At 36.8% G+C, this 22,144-nt stretch overlaps 1 protein-coding gene and 1 pseudogene across 11 annotated transcripts in view; both read right to left on the bottom strand.

The window, feature by feature from the left end:
• GRIA4 (glutamate ionotropic receptor AMPA type subunit 4) overlaps positions 1-22,144 on the bottom strand; it is a 359,494-nt gene that overhangs the window by 151,794 nt on the left and 185,556 nt on the right. The gene's annotated exons all lie outside the window — the stretch shown is intronic.
• On the bottom strand, positions 5,380-5,537 carry LOC120364720 (U4 spliceosomal RNA; annotated as a pseudogene).

The following is a 22,144-nucleotide window of genomic DNA, read 5'->3' as shown; positions in this document are numbered from 1 at the left end:
AGCTAAATAGTTTAGTTTTATGTAGCAGACAATAGAGAATCAAAGTGGTATTTTGAAATGTCCTTTCAACCCTTTCAGTATCAGATTTATGAACTGCTTTTGATTTTAGCCAGGTCTACCAGCCTGCTAGTTTTGTTTTATAGTAATGAAAATAATTTTCTGCAGGCTTCTATTTTTATACTTTTCCAGCTCTCTTCTGCACATTTTATCATTCTCCAGTTCACATTCATTCACATGCCTCCCCAACTCAGCCCTCCCTATGCCTGTCTCTCCTTGAGTTTATAATTTTAAGCTTATATATGAACAAAGTAGCTTTCTGCTTCTCTCTCTTCAATTTCTATCATCTAGAGAAAGTGGAACCAGTCCCAATGGATCACATACATTTCTCCCTTTCCTTCAAACCTCTCCCCAAACAGGTATCAGCACCTTTGTTGTTATATGTTGATACAGTGTGGGAGAATATGTCTTCTTATAGCAGGGCTACTTTAAGTGGTCCCTCTGCCACTAGGACTAATTCTCTGTGGATAGCTGATCATGTTTCAATTTAAACTGCCTGGCAAAGTCCCTTCATTTTCCACAAACACAATTGCAATGGCTGTTCCTGGAAGCTAGTAGTCCTTGTTACTTTTGTCACTGGCAGATAAGGGTGGTAATTAAAATCATTCCACAGCCATTTGCTGAAGTCTCCTCAATTTGTGGCAGATTGGCTGAGTAAGAAGATTAAACACTAGGAGGCACTTTTTTTCTTGACTGTGTGTAACTCCTGCTAAAGAGCTAGTCATTGCTCTTGCATTGCCAGGAAGTTGGGGTGTCAGCTCAGAACAGACTTGATGTTTCAGTTCCTCATTTTAGTCATATCCTCAGTTCAAGTCTCTCTCTGCCTTACTGATTAGATGGACTTCTGCAAATTACTAAGTCTTAATGAGCCTCATTATTCTCATCTATAAAAGGGTTATAATAGGATCTGCTGAGCATTAGAGACTATCAGTCTGTGTGTGTGTGTGTGTGTGTGTGTGTGTGTGTGTGTGTGTGTGTGTCTACATCACTGGATATAGCATACAATAAATAGCAGCTTTTAGTGTTAGATGATTCTGTAACCAGCCCCTTTGCCTGCTGCAAGTCTGCCTGGGAATACTTGGAACTCTATCTCTCCTCTCCATTCTCAAGTTCTTAATTTTTAATATCAGCAAGCCATTCTTTCTGGTAAGGCTGAAAATTGTCTCTGAACATTTGGAGTGCTTTCAGTAGCTGAACATAGGAATTTTATATCAAAAATTGTATCTGGTGACATCCTATGGAACAAGAAGTAGACCCCAAATATATAAGGCTATGATGATTTCAGGTAACCCATTTCCCAGTAATTGTATTACTGCCTTCTGAAAATTTTGTTAGACCATGTATGGAAAATCAGATCACAGGCCTCACAAAGAGTGAAAGCCTGAAAGCCTCATACTCTTTTTTTATGACAACACTGGGATTTGTTTCACCAGTCTTTCATCTTCTAGAAGGTCTCCTGATTGGCAAAATGTAATGTTTAAATTTGTCCTCATTTTGCATTGTGACTAAGTACAAACTTTTCAAAGTGTAATTTTCATCCATGTTGGCAGCCTCAGATAATACCCTGTATCAGCTGTCTCAGGTAGGAACCGCCAGTGCTACCAAGGTCATATTTCCAACATATGGAATTATCTGGGTACATATTACATACAGAGGTAGTGGTGGTTAATGTGACAACTACAGTTTCTACTGCATCATAAGAAATGTATGCTTGGCTATGTCATTTGTTCACCTTTAAATGTCCTTCTGGGTTCATTCTGAGCACAGTGGCTTTTATATAGAACAAAACAGTCTTGGAGCTTTTATTTTCCCTCTACAAATGCCCAGAGGCACTAGTTCAGTTAAGAAACAAATTAAATTTTGTGAAGGAGAAATAGTAATATGTCTGAAATATCCAGAGCTGTTCCCCTTCAGCTGCATTTAGAAATGACTAAACTGATTTAATTCACATTTGTGGTGTCAATTGTCAGATTGGAATAAGATCTTGTGGGCTTATCTTTAATGACTAAAAATAGTATGGCAATAAAAATTCTACTAAAAAAGCTGCCCTGTTCCACTGATAGTATCTTAACAAAGCATTACATATAAAAAGTGCTTGCCACATGGTTTTTAAATATTGTGCACGAAAATCCTACTTTATACCAGAAACATGTCAAGTTTTCGGCAGAATCTGATTAATTATTGTATCCTTGCATACATAAAAATCACATTTAGTTGATAATCTATTGACTTAACTAGAAGTTGCTGATTTAAAAATATTTATACAGTATAATAAAATGGAAGAAGATTTAATAAATGCATATTTTCCCTATTTGGTAACCCCATTAATTTCTTTTCTGTTCTTTTGGTGATGAAAATCATAAAATAATCAGCAGTTATATTGCATAGCTCTATTTCTTCTCTAGCTCTGCAGCTCTGATGAATGGAAGAAAATTTTGACAGTTTTTTTTTTTTTTTTTAGCTCTCATTATCTTTTCCTTTTATGAAAGACAGTGGTACCAGAATATCCACACCATTCTTTTTTCTTTCATCCTCTGACTATAAAATAAAATTATAGAACATTTTAGTAAACCTCTGAAATGAAGAAGATTTATTTTAAGATAAGTTTTTTTAACATGAGAAAGTTTTTCGAAATAGAAATTCAACTTCAGGTTATTCCTCCAATTTATTGCCTCTTTTTCTTCTAAATATTTTCTATTCTGCTTAATAGTAATGAATCAGCAACATAATTTAACAATCTCCTCTAAAATAATGTCACCGATATTGATATTACATCACATATAACAAATATTATTTTACTATAACAACATTTTTCTTAATTCTTAGTCTGAATGAATACTTTTGGAAACTGCTCAGGTTTCAAGTAGAAACTATGGAATTACCCAAGCCTGGAAACCATTTTCACTTTATGATTTAAAGTGAGAGCCAGGATAACTTGTTAGCTTGTAGGTAGTATAAAGTTTCAGATCCATCACAGTTCTTGACAATCTGGAAATGCAGCTGGAATGCTGAGAGGTAGGGTTTTCTGGATGAGGAAGAATGAAGGTCTCACAAGTTGGCGAATAGAATTTGGAAAAAGAAATCCATAGGTATCCATAACAATGTTAACTAAACTGTATGTCAACCAGGCTATCCAAGGTTCTTCCATTTATTGCCTATTAATGAGAAGGAGTTGGAGTGGTGGTTGTTGACCAAATAATAGGAAATAGGATCAAAGATAGCTACCAATATAATGTCCTAGTTGCTGTTAACTCTATTTCGCACAGGAAACTTCCTTGACAATTTGCTGTTCAATCTCAGGTCTACACAGTTGTAAAAAGTATTAGGAAAATTCATTCTGTGTAGGCAACTGTTTTTCCCTATTAGAAAACAGTTCCAAATTTGCACACCCTTGCTGAGTGGGAAGGCAGAGAAATAAGTGACTTCTGAAACCAAATGAATTGTAAGAACTTAGTCCGATTTGCTTGGAAGATGAGAGAAGGATGCAATTCTTGTTAAAGATGAATGTCAAAAGCAAGGCCATCTAAAGGTTTAGCTTCTTCTGCAGTCTATCATGACAAACTTGGATCCATTCAGAGAAGACAATAAAATATCTAAGAATCATTTCACAGCGAATACTGGCTGCTGTATGGAAGCTTTGGTCCTCTTGGATAGACGTCCCTGAGATAGACAAGTTCCAACTGGAAACCATAGATGAGACACTGACTAGTTGTCAGGCTCTTACTGCCCTGGATTTGGTCTGTAACGAAGATGCAGGTGTCCTTTGGAGAAAGGGAAACTGATCCAAAGAAGTCTATGAGTCTAATGGCTGCATAACTTGAAATGAAAACTGAGAGCAATGCCTTGTTTTTGTGGCACAGAAGCCTTTTCCCGCTGCAACCCCTCTCTCTTCACTCTACATCCCCTCTCTCCCACGCTACCCCAATTTCAGCTGCTATAAGGAGAAAGTTGTTTAGGGGCAGAGCTGAGGCCAGCCTGTCCTCAAGGGGAACTGAAGGATATACACATATGTCTGAGTATGCTGAGAGGCAAGGGAATCAAATGTTTAAGGCTTGATTGGATACGGGGCCCACCAGACCATCTGGTCCTGCTTAGGAGAGGGGGCATTCAAATTCAACTGATGGGATTTTGGATAGAATTCACCACGGAAAGGGAAGCTAAAGTGGTGCTGTGAGTCAGTTTCTTTGGGCAAGTTTAAGGTACTATTTTTGCGGCTTCTACTGCAGAATGTATAATTGATATTATATGCCTGTACTAGGAATGTTCATAAATACCAGAAGGGATCTCCCAATTGAGAAGAGCCACAAATAGGCAGGTGTTAGTACCTTTAGTGTCCCATAATCCTAACGACCCCATGAGCTAAACGACTGTGACTGATGATTTTGCCAATTGGATCCTCTGGCAAAATGAGGCAGCCTTCACCCAGAGGCACCCCTACGGGGTCTGGAACTCTTTGTCTTCTAGATACAGATACCAGGTACATGCTTTTGTAAATTACTGGATTCTGGTTGAAACTGAATGTCTGATGCATAGAAGCCTTGTGGTCAGCCTAATATCTCCATTTTGGGTTAAGTAAACTTGGACTCATTTGTGTTAAAAGATGAAAAAGCCCAGCAATCCTCAATTGTTAGATAGAAGTGTTTAATCAAGAATGTAGCCAGCCTGGACCCAGCAGCATCTCAGCTTTAGGTAAAAAGGAGGCATTCCATTGCCTGAACGAAATCCGTGGCTCAGCAGGATGCCCAGTTGACAGCAGTTCCCTTAAATGTCTAGGCCTGATTCAATAACTGTTCAGCTGGGCTGAAATCCACTGATGTCCCCTGGACTGCTGCAGCTGTGCATATGCAGTCCCAGTCATGCAAAATCAAAAATGAATGTGGCCACTTGGCTCAGTGGGCAGAACTCAAGACTGTTCTCATAGTCTTGGCCAATACTCCCCTTGATGAATCTTGTTATAGTCTTACTGATTTCTAGGATGATTTCCATTGGCCTTGCTTTTCGGTTTGAGATTTGAAAAACTAGAGACTGGAAGATTAATGCTATCCATCTTCGAGACCATAAATCAGGTTAACAAATTGTGGCTGTTGATTGAAGTCTCTGAGTCGTTCACTGGCCTCAGTGACTAACAATGGAGAAAAGATCATTCTGTGATGAGACTGACAGGAATCAAAGTCTGATCAAGCCTGTACCTCCTGGATGGTCACCATTGCTCCCTGGAGGCATCATTATACTGGCCATAACAACACATCTGCCATCGTATACTGGGCACAAAATAAAAAGCCTTAAGTATCTCCAGCTGTAGATTTTGTACCCCACAGATGGCTGTGGAGATATTTCCAAAATAAGGCTATTCTTGATTTCTTAGGAGACCTTCCTGGAGGAGTAACTGACTTGCTATTTATGTACATTCTGTTTTCAATTAGCAATAATCGTGCCTCAGATAAACCTCACTGGCTATGACACTGCCACTGCACAAAACTATTTATGCACATTCTGTGAGGAAATTATTAGTTCTAGGGAGAACAATATATTGTACAAATATAATCATGTTTCTTTATATGGCTCAACTATAAATAATATTTAAATAGGCATAGAAATGGGAACACCACCGGGCGTGGTGGTTCAAGCCTGTAATCCCAGCACTTTGGGAGGCCGAGGCGGGTGGATCACGAGGTTGATAGATCAAGACCATCCTGGTGAACATGGTGAAACCCCGTCTCTACTAAAAATACAAAAAATTAGCTGGGCATGGTGGCACGTGCCTGTAATCCCAGCTACTCAGGAGGCTGAGGCAGGAGAATTGCTTGAATCCAGGAGGCGGAGGTTGCGGTGAGCCGAGCTGAGATCGTGCCATTGCACTCCAGCCTGGGTAACAAGAGCGAAACTCCGTCTCAAAAAAAAAAAAAAAAAAAGAAATGGGAGAAATGGGAGCACCAAATATTGTGATGGAACTCTATTGTGAATATTGGAGAAGCAACATGTATATGTGGGTGTATTTTGTGATAGTGGGATAAGCTGTTGAGGAGCCAAATCTTCATCTTCCATATTAGGAAGTCAGATATTGTCTACTAAAAAATTAAGAAATAGTAGAAAATGCTATTTGAGAATAAGGTAGTATATACACCATAAGAAACAACTAAAACAGCTGAAAGTGATTGCCTTTGAAAGTGAGAATTGGAATGAGCAGGGGGTGGAAAAGGAGACTGTGACATGTTCTTAAGGTTAATTAAACTGTTTGACTTTTAAAACTATATGCCTACTGTATTGGTCGGCTAAGGCTGCCATAACAAAACATCACAGCCTGGATGAATTAAACAGCAGAGATTTATTTTTCACAGTTCTGGAGATTAGAAATCCAAGATCAGGCTGTCAGCAGGTTTGGTGTTTTCTGGGGCCTCTCCTCTCCTTGGCTAGTAGATGGCCACCTTCTCTCTGCATCCTCACATAGTCTTTCCTTTGTGCACACACACCACTTGTGTCTCTGTGTGTTCAAATTTCCTTTGTATAAGGACATCAGTCAAATTGTATTAGAACCCACATTAATGGCTTCATGCTGACTTAATCTTATCTTTAAAGGATCATCTCTAAATACATATTCTGATGTACCAGGGGTTAGGGTTACAACATATGAATTTGAAAGGGGATACAATTCAGCCCATTAAACATGCAATAATTTAAATAATAAAAAATCCTGTCTCAAAAACCTCCTTTAGATTTAAACTATGTAGAAGGCAATAGTTATCTGCGGCATCAACTCCATTGTCGGCTCCAATTACAATATCCACAGATCACATTATATACTTTGTTTATTATGCCAAGACTTAGAAACATTTAATTTTAGATTTATTTATCATGTTTCAGATAAGATAACAGTAACCACAATATCTTGGGAGAATGCCACACCACTCTTTTAATCAGTTGTATCCACTTGATTCTGCAAAATGTCCTTTCCACCACTGACTTTCTTGAGTTCCCATCAGCAGTTCTTCAAGCCTCTTATCCATGTTTTTTTTCCCTGTTTCCTGCATTTTTTTCTTCTCTTTTTGACTTACTACCTTATTTTTTTCCACAAGAACCTAACAACAGAATTCTTGTTTGTTCTTGTAGAAGAAATTGAATGTTTATGACAAGAGAAGAAAAAAAAGAAATCCACCTCTTTGGTCAGTAAATAGTGGCTTCTGTAATTCAAGCTGTGTTCCATAGGTCAAAACTAGCTCTGGTTAAATGCGCTGGGGGATATACATGAATCTGCCAACAAATATTGTGATTCCAAATGAAGTTTTGTAAGCAGTAATATGAATCCTGCGTTATCACAATGTATTTGAGAAGATCCTGACAGAAATCCTGAACAAGATTAATAGGAAAATATGAAATGGGATTGAACTAAGAGAGTTAATATATTGCCTGGCACCACTATCATTCTAAAATAGCAGAAAACATTGGAAAAGCCTATAAATACATACTGAAAAGAACTCAGTGCTTACAACATGATAGAAGAAATGTTCAGAAGCATCAATTGTATTAAAGACAGCAGAAAGATAATAACCAAGAATATATTTAGTCAACATTTACACCATATTCAGTCCTTGCAAATAATTTCCTTGCAAATATTATACATGCCCATAAGAAAATCAATTTTTATTATATACTTTTTGTGACATATTGACCCCATCTTCTTTTTCCAGATGGTTTCACTTTCTTAACTGGAATTATACTATTATTATGTTAAGAAGCTATTAACACATACCGCAAAGATAATTAAATTTCAATTCACCATATTTTATTTTAATTAATTACTCAATTACCAAAGCACAACAGAATTTAAGTAAAATTACATGAACATATAATTGAAGAAGCACATGAGCCAATATGGTAAAAGGAAAATTTGGGTAGAAAAGTCAATGCATTCCTTGAGCACCCTATCATTCATCAGACATTATGCCAGACATTATGCTAAGTGCTACAGACACATAAAGTAATTAAAACAAGTTTCCCTCCTAAGACTTTGCAATCTATTTGGTGACATTGACCTGCATAAGCATAAACATTTATAGTGAGTGTCTAACTTCCTCTCATTTCCCCCCTCATAATTCTGTAAAATCAAACTGAAAGAAAACAGAAAGGTCTTGAATAAAAGAGACTTCATGTTCTTTTACTCAAAGACCTACTCTGATTTCCTCTGGAGTAATAGGCCTTGGGCAACACTTTTAGCTATATGTCTTCTGTCTGGTATTTAAACTTTACCTTGATTATTACTGCATACCAGACATGAAATTATATTAATATTATTTGTCAAGTTCCTTATTACTCTGCAGAAAGAAAGATGCTACAGGAGTTAAAATAACCCTATGTCTACAAAGGCATAGCCTGGCTTAAAGCTAAGCATTTCAGTTCCACTTTATGCTTTAGGTATTACTGTCTCTTTGTAATGCAAATTGTTCTATAGCTGAAAGATTTTCCTGGTTCTGGGAACCTGTGTAGCGAGCACAGCGGAGACTAGCTCACCTTCAATGTGCAATAGTTCTGCTGCATTATGTGGGAACCTCGAAGCAGCAGTGAGATCAGCCTAAGTAAGCTTAATATAATAAGTTATGGTTTGTGTCAGCCACTGGCCTAATGTGTTGGGTGTGTGTGGGTATGAAGAATTTTTCTAGCATAAATTTTATGGAAAAATTATGAATAAGAAATGAAATTTACAGAATTCAAATTATGAAGACTCTGATATAGTTTGGATATTTGTCCTTGCCCAAATCTCCTGTTGAATTGTAATTCCCACTGTTGCAGGTGGAGCCTGGTAGGAGGTGTTGGGTCGTGGGGGTGGATCCCTCATGGCTAGGTGCTGCCTTTGCAATAAGTGAGTTCTTATATGATCTGGTTGTTGTTAAATGTGGCACCTCCTCCCCTACCCTCTCTTTCTTGCTCCTGCTTCTGCCATATGAGACCCCAAGTCTCCCTTTGCCTTCTCTTGTATAAGCTTCCTGAAGCCTTATCAGAAGCCAAGAAGATGCCAGCAGTATGCTTCCTGTACAACTGTGAGCCAATTAAACATCTTTTCTTTAAAAATTATCCAGTTTCAGTTATTTCTTTATAACAATGCAAGAACGGCTTAATACCCACTCCCACAATTTCTTTAGAGGGAATAATATTGACAAATTCAAATTGCTTCAATGCAATTTTTTGATTTTCCTTTGTTTTCCTATATTACTATTATTATTTTCTGAAACCATGTTCTAAAGTACAATGTTGGGGTCTAAGCTTTTATCTTACCATTTTACTGAGTGTTGAAATGGAGTGAGCTTTCAGTTCTGGATGTCTAAATATTCAGTGAAATTTCAAATTGAACAGAAGCTATGAGATTGAGGAAGAGAGGTCAGTAGTACAGTCAATGGAGAAACAATTTAGACACAAGAACAGTAACAAAAACTAATAAACGTTCAGGCCTCATATATTATCATGGAAATTTTTCCTCTTTTTTCTATTCTTAACAGCCTGCTGATCAATTTTTGGTTTGGAAAATAGGACAAAGATTGCATGTGGCATACGTAAGTCAGCAAAAGCTACATTTCAGATTGTGGAGTCTAAGTAAAAACCTTAGTGACTTCTTCTGTTGTTCCTTAAAGAGCTATTACATTTATGACCCTGTCTCTAAAGAACTTAAAATTCAGTGAAATTAACAGATTGCTATAGACTATGAATCACCTACAAACAAAAATAAGAGATAAATGGAATAATAAATAATTAGAGATCAACGGAAATGATCAGAAAAAAATAATTCTGACAACGTAGACGGAAAACTTGATGGATTTGGTGCATTTCACTTGGCAGTTGAAGGATGATGATTTTCATGTAGGAAAAATGGCAGAAAATTCATTTCATATGTAAGACTGAGAAAGCATTGCATATGAAAACTGCCCAGTGTGATGCCTGGCATGGGAGAGCCAGTCAATAATTTTTTTTTTCCCTATGACCAAAGATGAAGGGGGTCCATGCCTGGCATGTTTAAGGAAGGGTTATTTAAAGAGCATGGCTGTAGTGAACAGTTTGTGGAGGAATGATGGAAAGAGACAAGATGTCCCAATAGAAAAAGTTGTACTTTGAGTCTAAAAATGGTTTCCTTTACCTACTACATAGGTAATGTTACTCTCTAGGCCTGAATTTCCTTATTTGTGAAAAGAGGATGATTTCAGTTTCCTAGGGATGTGATAACAAAGTGCCACAAATTGAGTAGTTGAAAACAACATAAATTTATTGTCTCACAGTTCTAGGGGCTAGAAATCTAAAATCTGCCCTCTCTTAAAGGCCATGCTCTCTCTGAAGCCTAGAGGGGAGTCTTGTCCTACCTCTTCCTAGCTTCTGGTGGTTTGCTGACAATCTGTCATTTTTTGGCTTGGAGCAGCACAACTTCAACCTCTGCCTTTGTTGTGACATGGTGTTCTTCCTGTGTATTTCCATCTTTACATAACCATCTTCTTGTAAGGACACTAGTCATACTGGGTTAGGGGTCCATCCTGCTCCAGGATGGCTTCATCTTAAGTCATCTTCAATGACTCTACATCCAAATAAGTTCATGTTCTGAGGTAATGAGGGTGAGAATTTCAACATATCATTTTTTAGGGGGACACAATTCAATGCATATCAGGGATAGTCATATCAATTTATTTCATTGTGTTGCAGAGAGGTTTAAATATAATAATGTATGATAATGTATGCATATTATAAAGTTAAACTTTTCATACAATTTAATCTACCCTTACCCCATACCCAGGAGAGTTTCATGTGCCTATTATCCCTCAGAAAGTAGAGAAACTCCCACAAATGTTATATTTGAACTATGAATATGAAATATAATTATTCTTCAAATAAATTTTTGGTACACTGTCAATGATACCTAAGATTTCATTTTTCAGTAAGAAAGTATACTTTTCTGATTGCTTGTAAAGATGCAATTAATGCGAGTTAAAATTAACTGAGTGCATGTTATGTGCTGAGTACTGTTATGAGTGATTTATGAGAATTAATTTTCACCAAAATAGGCTTATGATCATTGTGATTTTGGCAGATGAAGAAATGGAGGTACAGAAATATTAACTGCCTTACAAAAGGTCATATAAATGTAAGAGTTAGAGGCAGGATCCAAAATCAGATAGTATGGTATTAGACCACAGGTTCTCAAATTCTGTCCTATATGTCTTTCAATCAGAGCATGCACATAAATAAGTAAAGAGCCATTTCCACTTTCCACCTTAGTTGCCCTAGTTCTTGAAATCATAAGTGTTTCACCATGCCTCAAAGGACAAATTATATACTAAAATAAACTGACAGAGACAAAAACCAAATGGCTGCTTTTTCGGTCTTTAATCCATGTACATTGGAAAGATGAAGAGAAAAATTGTTTCCATTGTCCTGATTTCCTTGTCTAAAATGTGTGGTCATGAAATTTAACCTAATTCATATAGCGTGATTTTGTTACACACACATAAAAAATTAAATTAAAAACAAAGGATTATTTAAATTTTTAAAGATACGACTTCGAAAATTCCAAATCAAACTGGTAGCAATTTGCAGAGGCCTACATTAGATGTATCTCAGCATCATGGAGTAAAGATGACTTATGTCTGGCTATTAGCTCAAGCCCTTCTGTGCCTGCCTTTTCTGTCCTGCTCCTTGCCCTTTGGCTGTTTGGTTCCTATTATGTCCTCTTCAGTGCACAGGAAGGGAAGATGTCAGTATGTGAAAGTTGTATTTGTTATGTAATTGCTCTAGGCAAGCATTTTATGCTCTAAGGTGACCAAAGCATTATTTAGAGTTTGTTTGTGAACATTGCAGGAATGGTATCCATCTGAATTATCTGTCGCTACTATTATATGTAGTAAAATATTAATTGAATAGTTGGAGAAAAATAACATAGGAAGCAAGCAGGACGATTTATCCTTTACCTGTGAGTATTAGTGGTTATAATGGATGGAATTATCACTAGCCAGACATGCAGGTATTTTGCTGTGTAGTAGGTTCCCCAGGCCACCCTCTGAATTTAAAGACATATATAATAGTGAAGTAGAGTTCATCTCTACCCTGAACAACAGACCTACACTCCTAACACTCTGTGGGATATGTGCATGTGAGGGTGACACAGGCAAGTTCTAGCTCTTTAGGCTTCAAACCAAACATTGCCTTTTTCAAACCAACACTTGGGACTCAATTTATGCATTCTGGGGATCTCCCATGCCTGTCTTCTCTTCTATACCTATAATTTGCTATCTAATCCTTGAAAAATCTTTAGATGTCTATTTTAGTTTGTTCAATTTTTATGACCCAAACTGTGTTTTTAGCAATGTTGATTCTCCTTTGTCTTTCTAATTCCACATTTATTTCTGTTTATCTTTCTTCTTACACTACTTTCCTGAGCATTTATATCTCTGCTCTGTGTTCTTGCTTTGTGTAGGTGCTTGCATTAATAAATTAAAATACTTGCCATACTTTCCACTGGATTCAATTTTTGGTGCGTGTTCTTTGGCTGTTTTTCATTGTGCTTATAGATTTCTATGTGTAATAATATGGTTTCTCATTTACACTGATCTTGACTACTAGAAATATATTCCTTTTGTTAATATGTAAGATTAATTAGAAGGCACAGGTAGGCAAGAAATACTCTATAAATATAACTTATTAGTGATATTCTATAATATATTCAAAATACACATCTTACAAGAATCCATTGAACTTACAGAAAATATTGGTAATTATTTTGAAATGGAATTTATCCTATCATTTATAACTATCACTGTGAGATTTATTGAAAATTTAAAATGTCCTCTTTACATGACAATGTTTGGAAATGTATGATAAGCCTGACACATCTTGCTCTAGTTGTAAAAGAAATGAATAGAAAAAAAAATTAAAAATGATTACTTTACTCTGGACACAGCACTGAGCTAGTTTTCACATTTATTACTATAAAGCACCCAAATGTTTTATCAATGCTATAAGAATGCAGATGTGTAAATACTATGAGAACACAAGTTTTTGTCATTACTCTATGACTTGTGCCTAGAATAGCCATGGTACATAATAGATACTCAAAACCTCTTAGTTTGCCTTCTAGGTTATTCTATAAGTAGAATGTTGCTTTTATGACAATTCACTACTATTTCATTGAGTAAATTTGAGAAAAATGATGATTTACCAGTATTTCATTTAATCTCTATGGCATACTAACATGATAAATACTATTACTATTTCCCCATTGTAGATGAGAAAGTTGCAGCTTTTAGAGGATAAGCAACTTGGCTAATACAACAAAGCTAATAAGTGAAGAGGCTGGATTCAAACCCCAGAAGTTTGGTTTCAGAGCTTACAATAGTTAGTTAGCTTGTTTTTAAGAGCAGAGTCTCGCTCTGTTACCCAGGCTGGAGTACAGCAGCACATTCATAGCTCACTGCGGGCTTGAAATCCTGGGCTGAAACAGTCCTAACTTCTCAGCCTTCTTTTTCAGTATCTAAGACTATAGGCATGCACCAACATTCCAGGCTAATTTATTATTTATTATTTTTAATTTTTGTAGACATGGTGTTCTCACTAAGTTGTCCAGGCTGGTCTCAATCTCTTTGCCTCAGATTATTCTCCTGCCATGGCCTCCCAATGTGCTGGGATTACAGGCATGAGCCACTGCATTCAGCCAGAGCATGAGCTTTTAACCACTATACTCTTTTACTGTTGGAAGTAATCTGTTATAATATGTAAGACACTATGAGATGTCATGTATTAGACTGTTCTTGCATTGCTATAAATATCTGAGACTGGGTAATTTATAAGAAAAGAGGTTTAACTGGTTCATGATTCTGCAGGCTGTACAGAAACCCTCTGCTTCTGGGGAGGCCTCTAGAAGCTTACATTCGTAGCACAAGGTGAAGCAGGAGTTTGCATATCACATGGCAAAAGCAGGAGCAAGATACCAAGGGGTGACGTGCTACACACTTTTAAATAAACAGATCTCATGAAAACTCACTCACTATCATGAGAATGGTACCAAGAGGGATGGTAGTAAACCATTCGTGAGAAAGCTACCCCATGATCCAATTACCTCCCACTAGGCCCTACCTCCAACAGTGGAGATTACATTTCACTATGAGATTTTGGTGGGGACACATATCCAAACTATATCAGAACACACATGTATTAATGCTATTTTTAAATATAAAATACTTTACAGGATAGGTGATATTTTCCTGATGAGAAGGCCAATGCACAGAGAAGTGAAGTGCCTAGCCCAATGCTGATAGACACAGGACAAGTGGACAGAGATTTTGGGAATAGGAAATCCAAAGTCCATATGTTCTTCTTATACTGTGTTGCCTCTTGTTACATCATGCTATCTCACACACATGCAGAGTGTGAGTTGGGGTCAAAAGTGTGGCATGCATTAAAGAAGGGGAGGTAGACAGTAAGGAGAAGTTGTGCTTAATTACATTTATTCCTGGGAATGTGTAGCAGAATTGCCTGAATAAATGGGTAAATATCTTGACATGTTATTAAACTAAATCAATATGAAAATGTCTGTGAGATTTCATAAGAAGGTAAGAACTTAAAGTTATATAATTTTTTAAGCTATCTTGATTTCCTAAAATATTTATTGAGAACTTAAATATAGCAGGCTGTATTTCTGAACTCTGTTAATACTTTAGAAGTGAGAAAGAAGAAATCCTCTTAGGACTCACCCCCCTGCTTTTTTGGGTCGTTTTTCATTCATATAAACCCCTTATACATACTTGGCATTCAGTTTTAAAAGTTTTGCACTCAGCTTTCAGCTGGAACAGCTGGAACAATGTCAGCAGACGGACTAGGCAACAGAAAGGACTCAGAAAGATCTCAGAATTGAAGGTGACCTGACACATGAGGGCAGTCAGGTGTCAGGTGAGGGGACAGATGAAGAGTAGGAAGAATAGTGGGGCTCTACATTTCCATTAGATAAAATAATCTTGACTATCAACACTTCTTTTGCACCTAACACTATTTCTAAATCCCTTTTCTCAAACCAAGTAAAGGATTTCCTTTGGGGAACAGCAAATTTGTGTCCCAAATGGATGAACGTACTTCCAGAACTGATCTTAAATTGCATTGGTCTATTAGACAAGAATATTTTATTCATCATACTGGTTTAAGCAAAAAGGGGATTTATTGATTCATGCAATTGAAGATGTCCAGTAGGAAGGCTGGTTTTAGGTATTGGTTGGTTTAGAGCCTTAAATACCATTGTCAGGTCTCTGTCTATTTCTCAATTAAGTAAAAAGGGCTAGTCGTATCCTAGACTCAACTTATCTCCATATGCACTCTAGCAAAACAAGAGTCTTTTCTTATTGCTGTGGCAGATTAAGTTCCTGGATGGATCCTGACTGCCCAAGCTTGGGTCACAGGCCCAACTCTGAACCAATCATGATGGCTGGGAAGGGGATATTGCAGTTTATCCAACTCTGGGCTGTATGTTCACCTTTGTGGTTAATAAAAAATAAGACCTACCCCACTTTTGGTAAGGATTCTCCATGAACTAATTATGAGAGATTCCCTACAGTGAAAGGAATAAGAGGAAGGGCTATATAGGATGTAAGGCAATACATGCTCATACTAATTGCAATGCATTTATTTCTGTATATATTTCATATTCTTAAGAGTCTGAGTCTGAAAAATGTAGCCAATTATGTTTTTCCCTTTGTGTATACACTTAAAATGGTAATAATGGGTAATATTTATTTGATAGTAGTTATTTGCCTACTATCTGTCACTGTACTACCCATTTTGTATACATTTTCTCATTTAAATCCTATAATTGCCTTACCATTTTACAAATAAAGGACTGAAGTTCATAAAGATTAACTTCCTCAAGCCTACACACAAAGCAACATTTGCTGCAGAATAACTTATCCTACTTAGTAGTAGTTGCCATGTCATTTTAATTTCTACATAGGCTCATCATACACAGGACACTTTCATTAATACTTTGGGTATGAATAAATAGCAATATCAACAATAATGTGTAGCAGAGGTACCATTACTAAATAATAGTATGTTCATTATTAGTATTTATATGACACTATGTACCAGACATTAATGTCCATTTTTCCCCATAGCAGCCACAATCATTTTTCAAAAGCATAAATCAGATTATGCCATCCCTTTAAAAATCTTCATGAACTTGCTTTGCATTTAAACCCGAACTTTTCACCATGTGCTAAAGGCCTTGATTCTCTCACTGACCTCAACTCATACCCGTTCTTCCTCAGTCATTTTGCAACACATCAAGTTCTTTTTTGGTTCAGCACATTTGCACTTGCTGTTTCATCCTCTGGAAGGTTTTGTCTTTTTTTGTTGTTGTTGCTATTGTTGTTCTTTGCAGGATTGATTCTCTCTTATATTCTGATCTCAGCAGAAATATCACGTGAAAGACAGGCTTTCCAGGACTACCTATTAAAGCAACCACCCACTCTCTCATGAGAGAGAGTTTGTCTCTCTCATGTTCTCTTATTTATTTTTCTCATGCTGTTATGATCTGTCATTGTCCATCTAGTATTGTTCATGTGTCCTCAGCACTTTGAGCACAGAGCTAAGCACATATTAGGTACTCAGCACTTTCTGGGGAAAGAAGAACACTACTGGAATCCTAGTTTATATCATAAGGAAATGAGGGGTTAGATGGGTTTTGGTAAAATGTCCACATGTTGCATACCTGATAAGCAGCAGAGTCCCTATTCAAAGCCTTATTTCTTGTCTCCAGATCCTGTCCACTTACCACCCTTATTGGTTTGAGACTTCCCCAGAGCCTAGTTAAAACGGGAAATAAGCAACACAATAGTGTCCCAATACCATGTTTCTCTAAGGGAAGATATTGATTGCTTATACTCTTGGAGTCATTTACAAAGTAAAAGCAGGGATGTCTCTGTATTAATCTCCTTCTTGAAATTTTTTCTACTTTACATGAATTTTATCACCACTGTTCAATTCCTGAAAATATTTCAAACCCTACATAGCATTGCTAAATATAAAACAAATTAATGAATACAATTTTCCTTATTAAGAATTTTCAGTTATTCTATTGGCTGAATAGGAATAGACGAGATGTAGTTTTATGACTCATCTTCCTTCCCCGATTTCCCTCTACCCTTAGAAAAAATGGCATGTCTCACTCCTCAGGATAACTGTGGTATTTATTTCCTAGCCTAGATGAAAAGACCAGCTAGTCATTCCTAATTTCTTTCTATTAAGTAAGAATCAAAGCCCCTTTTCATAACCTTCCTTTCCAAAATCTATAAAATTATCTCTGTTTATGAGCAGAATGATTTAATGAGAAGGGTATGAATACGAAGCCCAAGTTCTAATTTGGGTTATACTATTAACTATTTGTGATAAAGCCCTGTGCGGAAGTGGAGAAGAAAGAGGAATTTGTGTTCCCATCCTGTTCGTCACTTGATATTTATAGTCTTTTAAAATGTAATCCCAAACCCAATTAAGTCACTGCTATTACGATTTCAAAGATAAAAAATTAGGTTCATAAAAGTTATGTCAATCTCCTAAAAACAAAAAGATGGCCGTAAGTTGCAGAGAAGGGACTCAAATCAAGGTGTGGCTGGGTCCCAAGACCCCACATGGACCACTATGATAACACACTAGAAGATGGTCCCAGGTAGTGGAATAATTCTTCATTGCCAACTATTCACAATGAATCTACCAAACCTGGTTTATCCATAAATTCTTATCAAATAAAGCTGAACAAACCCTTATATGGTACACGGTGAAGGGTGGAGAAACACAGGTAGAAACTGAGAGGGAATTCCACCAGCAAGTGGTCAATCTTGTGGAGAAAACAGGAATGCTGGCTCCCTGCAGGAACTCAAAGGCCTTTGTGAAAAAAATGAATAGGTTCTAACTAAATAGAGCTCATCCTTGGCAAAATGTGAGGTATTGAAAATCTGCTTTATCTGTTTTCTTTTCTCCTACTGGTACTCTTTTAGCCTTCCAGGCATCTACCCTGAGTGCAGTAATAGAGCATCTTACTCTAAAATCACAGTCTGCAGATTCCCTTCCTAAAAAGCATGGGAGAGAGAGGGGGTGGTGAGGCTCAGGAATAGGAACAGAACAAATGGGTACCACAAGGGTGTTGGTCTCTGTGAATTTGAGCCCAGAGAAAGCACTTAACAGAGAAAGTGAGTACAAACCCTGAATGTTGTTTACCTGCTTTGTCATGGCCTAGTTTTGTAATGTGGTCTGAGTCTAAGGTTGCCAGTTATAGCAGGTAAAAATGCAGGATGCTCAGTTGAGTTTGAATTTCAGATACACATCAAGTGTTTTTTAGTATGTCCCATGCATGCAACATTTCTAACACACTTTTCCAAAAAGTTTGCTGCATTGTTTATCTGAAATTCAAATTTAACTGAATGTCTTGTATTTTGACAGGCAACCCAACCCGGGTCTCATTTTTTTTCAAAGCAATAAAACATATAGATGATGCCACTCTCTTATTCATGGGTGGGCATTAAGAAAATCCTTCCCAGAATGAGCAATTCCAGTCAGCCTTCCTCCACTGCCAGGATGGGACTTCGAAGCTGCTACCACCAGAGGCTGCCACTGGGGATGTGACATTTGGGACTTGGCATGCCACAAGAATGTGGGAGATGGCGTGAGACAAAAAAAACCGGAGAGATGAATTAGAGGTCTCTCTCTCTGCCTCAGCCTTCGAGGTAAGTTATAATAAGAAGTCTCATTTATATCTCTTTTATAGTCTAAGACTGGTGAAGGAAATCTGAAAGTCACAATGTGTTTTTAATACATTTTCTTCACTCTCAAATCTCAGTTGTGCTGCTGTGTTTCCTGCAGCCCTCTTAACAGCTGATCATGAGCTTTTTTCTTCTCTAACTACATAAAGAATTCCTACATGGTTAATTTTATGATTGGGGGAAGGGGAATTGTGCTCTGGTAAAAATGCAACTCATCATTTCCAAATAATTCACCCCTCTCCCTCCACTCATCCTGCACATAAGTTTGCTAAAAATGTTAGCACTGCAATCAGGATTGCAGTGCATGCTAGACAGCTTCAGAAATGGTAGCCATAAAAAAATAAGCAGTGATCAATAATAATTTTTTAAAAGAATGCTTAACACATTTGCAGATACTGCATTTTCTCGTAAAAATAATTTTGGAGAAGGCAGCCTACAAACTTGTCCTTTTTGTGGTTTATGCCCAAAGTCTGCTTACTCCTGACTTGGAGGTCAGGTGAAACTCTGAAAGATGCTTGGGTGGGGTGGGGGGATTATCTGAATATCCAGGCACGTTTTACAATGTGTGTATAACTTCTTCTTCAGTAGTCGAGCTGCATCTCAGGAGGGACGTTGGGTTCAGGTACATTTTGAGAAAGGTCCTCATGCAATTTTTTTTTTTCTCCTCCCTCTAACCACCCATCCTCAAGAAGTGGCTTGGTTATGTTTTGTCACTGTCAGAGCTGTGCACCTTTTTCACCCTTCTTGAGGATTGATGCCTCCAGGACCTAATAGGGTGGCTTTTGAAAGATGGGCTGTCTGGTAGGTTCACTGAACTGACTTGCATGTCAAATGTCATTGCCTGGAATCTATTAGGTCCTCTCCAATAGTGGCCAGATGGTAGGTGAGAGCAGCAGATCCTGTCTCTTAGGTCAAGAACTACTTCTCCCTCTCTTTCACTTCCTCTGAGAGGAAAGAAAGAGGGGAACAAATGGCAAGCTATCTTCCATAGCTAAAACTAAGTTGAGTGACTGCAACTGTCACCCACAACAAGGCTGTCATGTGATTATTGCAGGTAGAAAATTAAAACATGGAAGTTATTTATTTGGGTTTAAAGGAGACAGGTTGTTCAAATGTGGATAACTTAAGTAAAACTCCATGCTGGACAGATGAAAGCTGTGAAGCAAAACAAAATGAAAGGCATCCGATTCTTAAAGATCAAAGGTGATGAATCAGTGGAACACATTGAGAAAAAGTGAAAATCAATGAGTTGTTATCAATCAGATAACAACCTTATCCTTAAATCTTTGCAACTGCTTTAAGCATTTATATGTGTGAGTTAAAAAAAATTGATCTCATGGAGATAATGAAGAGAATGGTGGCTCCCAAAGGCTGGGAAGAGTAGTGGGGAGGGGAGGATAAAGAGGGCATGGCTAATGGGTACAAAAATACAGTAAAGATAGAAGAAATAAGATCTAGTATTTGGTAGCTGTACTAGTCCATTCTCACACTGCTATAAAGATATTACCTGAGACTGGGTAATTTATAAAGGAAAGAGGTTTAATTGACTCACAGTTTTGCATGGCTTAGGAGGCCTCAGGAAACTTAAAATCATGACAGAAAGCAAGGGGAAGCAAGGACCTTCTTCATTTGGCAGCAAGAGAGAGAAGAGTGAAGCAAAGGGGGAAGAGCCCTTATAAAACCATCAGATCTTGTGAGAACTCACTCACCGTCAAGAGAACTGCATAGGGGAAACTGCCTCCATGATCCAATCATCTCCTTCCTTCAACACATGGGGATTCCAAGTCCCTCCTTCGACATGTGAGAAGTACAACTCAAGATGAGATTTGAGTGGGGACACAGAGCCAAACCACATTAGTAGCACAACAGGGAGATTCTAGTTAAAAATAATTTATTATATATTTTAAAATAACTAGACATAAATCTGGAATGTTGCCAACAAAAATAAATGATAAATGTTTGAGGTGATGGGTATCCTAGTTACCTAGATTTAATCTTTATACATTGTATGCTTGTATCAAAGTATCACCTGTACCCCATAAATATGTGTAACTATTATGTATCTATGAAAATAAAAACAGATTAGAAAATGTGTTAGGAAAAAATTGTTAGCTTAATTTTTTTTAATTTTAAATTTTTGGATTTTCATAAAACTGAAAAGAGAGCACAGAGAGTTCCCAAATACCCTGCACCTAGTTTTTCCTGTTTTAACATCTTACATCAGTGTGGCATATTTGCTACAATTAATGAACCAATATTAAGAAATGATTATCAAATAAAATTCATACTGTATTCAAAAATAAATAAATAAAAACCTAGAAATTATGACTAACTGATGTAACTTTATTTTTATTTGGTCACCTGAATAAAAAATTTTAAATATGTTTAAAGCTATTTGTTTTTCCTTGGAATTCATTAAATGTTACCCTTGCCTTTATGTTAGGAATTTAGCTGTATCTTTTTATGCCCCATTTTTTAGTAATGTTTTATTTTTATTAGCAGAACTTTAGACAGGCAGTAATTTTAAATTTCAAGGGATTTATAGATTGAATCTGCATTTTACTAATTGTTAAACAGTCTAGACATGTACTTATTTATATTTAGTGAGAAGATGAACTTAAATATATTTTGATCAAAATCCCTATCAGTTTTTAAAGGATTTGTTTGTCTATGGATCTGGTTGTTTGTATACCTGGTTTTATAACTTCTTGGGAAAAGGAGTGAATTACAGGTATAAAGACCTTGCCATTCCTCAGCTTCTTTATCATATTTAAATATTTTATATCAAGCCACAGTAATAGAAAAGAATGAAGATTATTTACAAATTCTGAAAAAGTTTAGTACCATAACTTCCCAGTGCAAATTGATCTCTACTTGCCTTTTCTCTCTTACTGACTTCCAACACTGGATCCAGGGAGAAAGGGCTTCAAGTGCTTGGGCCACAAGGTAATTAAAAGTTTCCCCCATTATTGTTTATCTTTTCTTTTCACACTCTCATTCTAGATATGAGAAGCATTTTTTTTTTTAAATTTCAACCCAGACTCTAAGCGTGGTTTTAAAGTAGCCCATCAAAATTAATTGAGCCCCAAAACAAAGATAAACAAATCCAACTCATGAATGGAGAACAATAATATTAGATCAATGAAAATGATTTTTAACACACACAAAAAGGAACTGCACTGTAAAATGCAGAGTAGGCTCTATATCCTTAATCAGATTTAATATATTACAAACAAATAAATTTTAGAGATAGCTATTTTCCATTAAATAGAACAAGACAAAATCGAAAGAGAGGCTGGAGATAACGAAAATTGAAGTAGATCAAA

This window comes from Saimiri boliviensis, chromosome 6 (genome assembly GCF_048565385.1).
Source record: "Saimiri boliviensis isolate mSaiBol1 chromosome 6, mSaiBol1.pri, whole genome shotgun sequence".
In the NCBI taxonomy this organism is placed as follows: domain Eukaryota; kingdom Metazoa; phylum Chordata; class Mammalia; order Primates; family Cebidae; genus Saimiri; species Saimiri boliviensis.
Note: the sequence above shows the minus strand (reverse complement) of the source record. Positions and strands in the feature narration are given on the sequence as shown.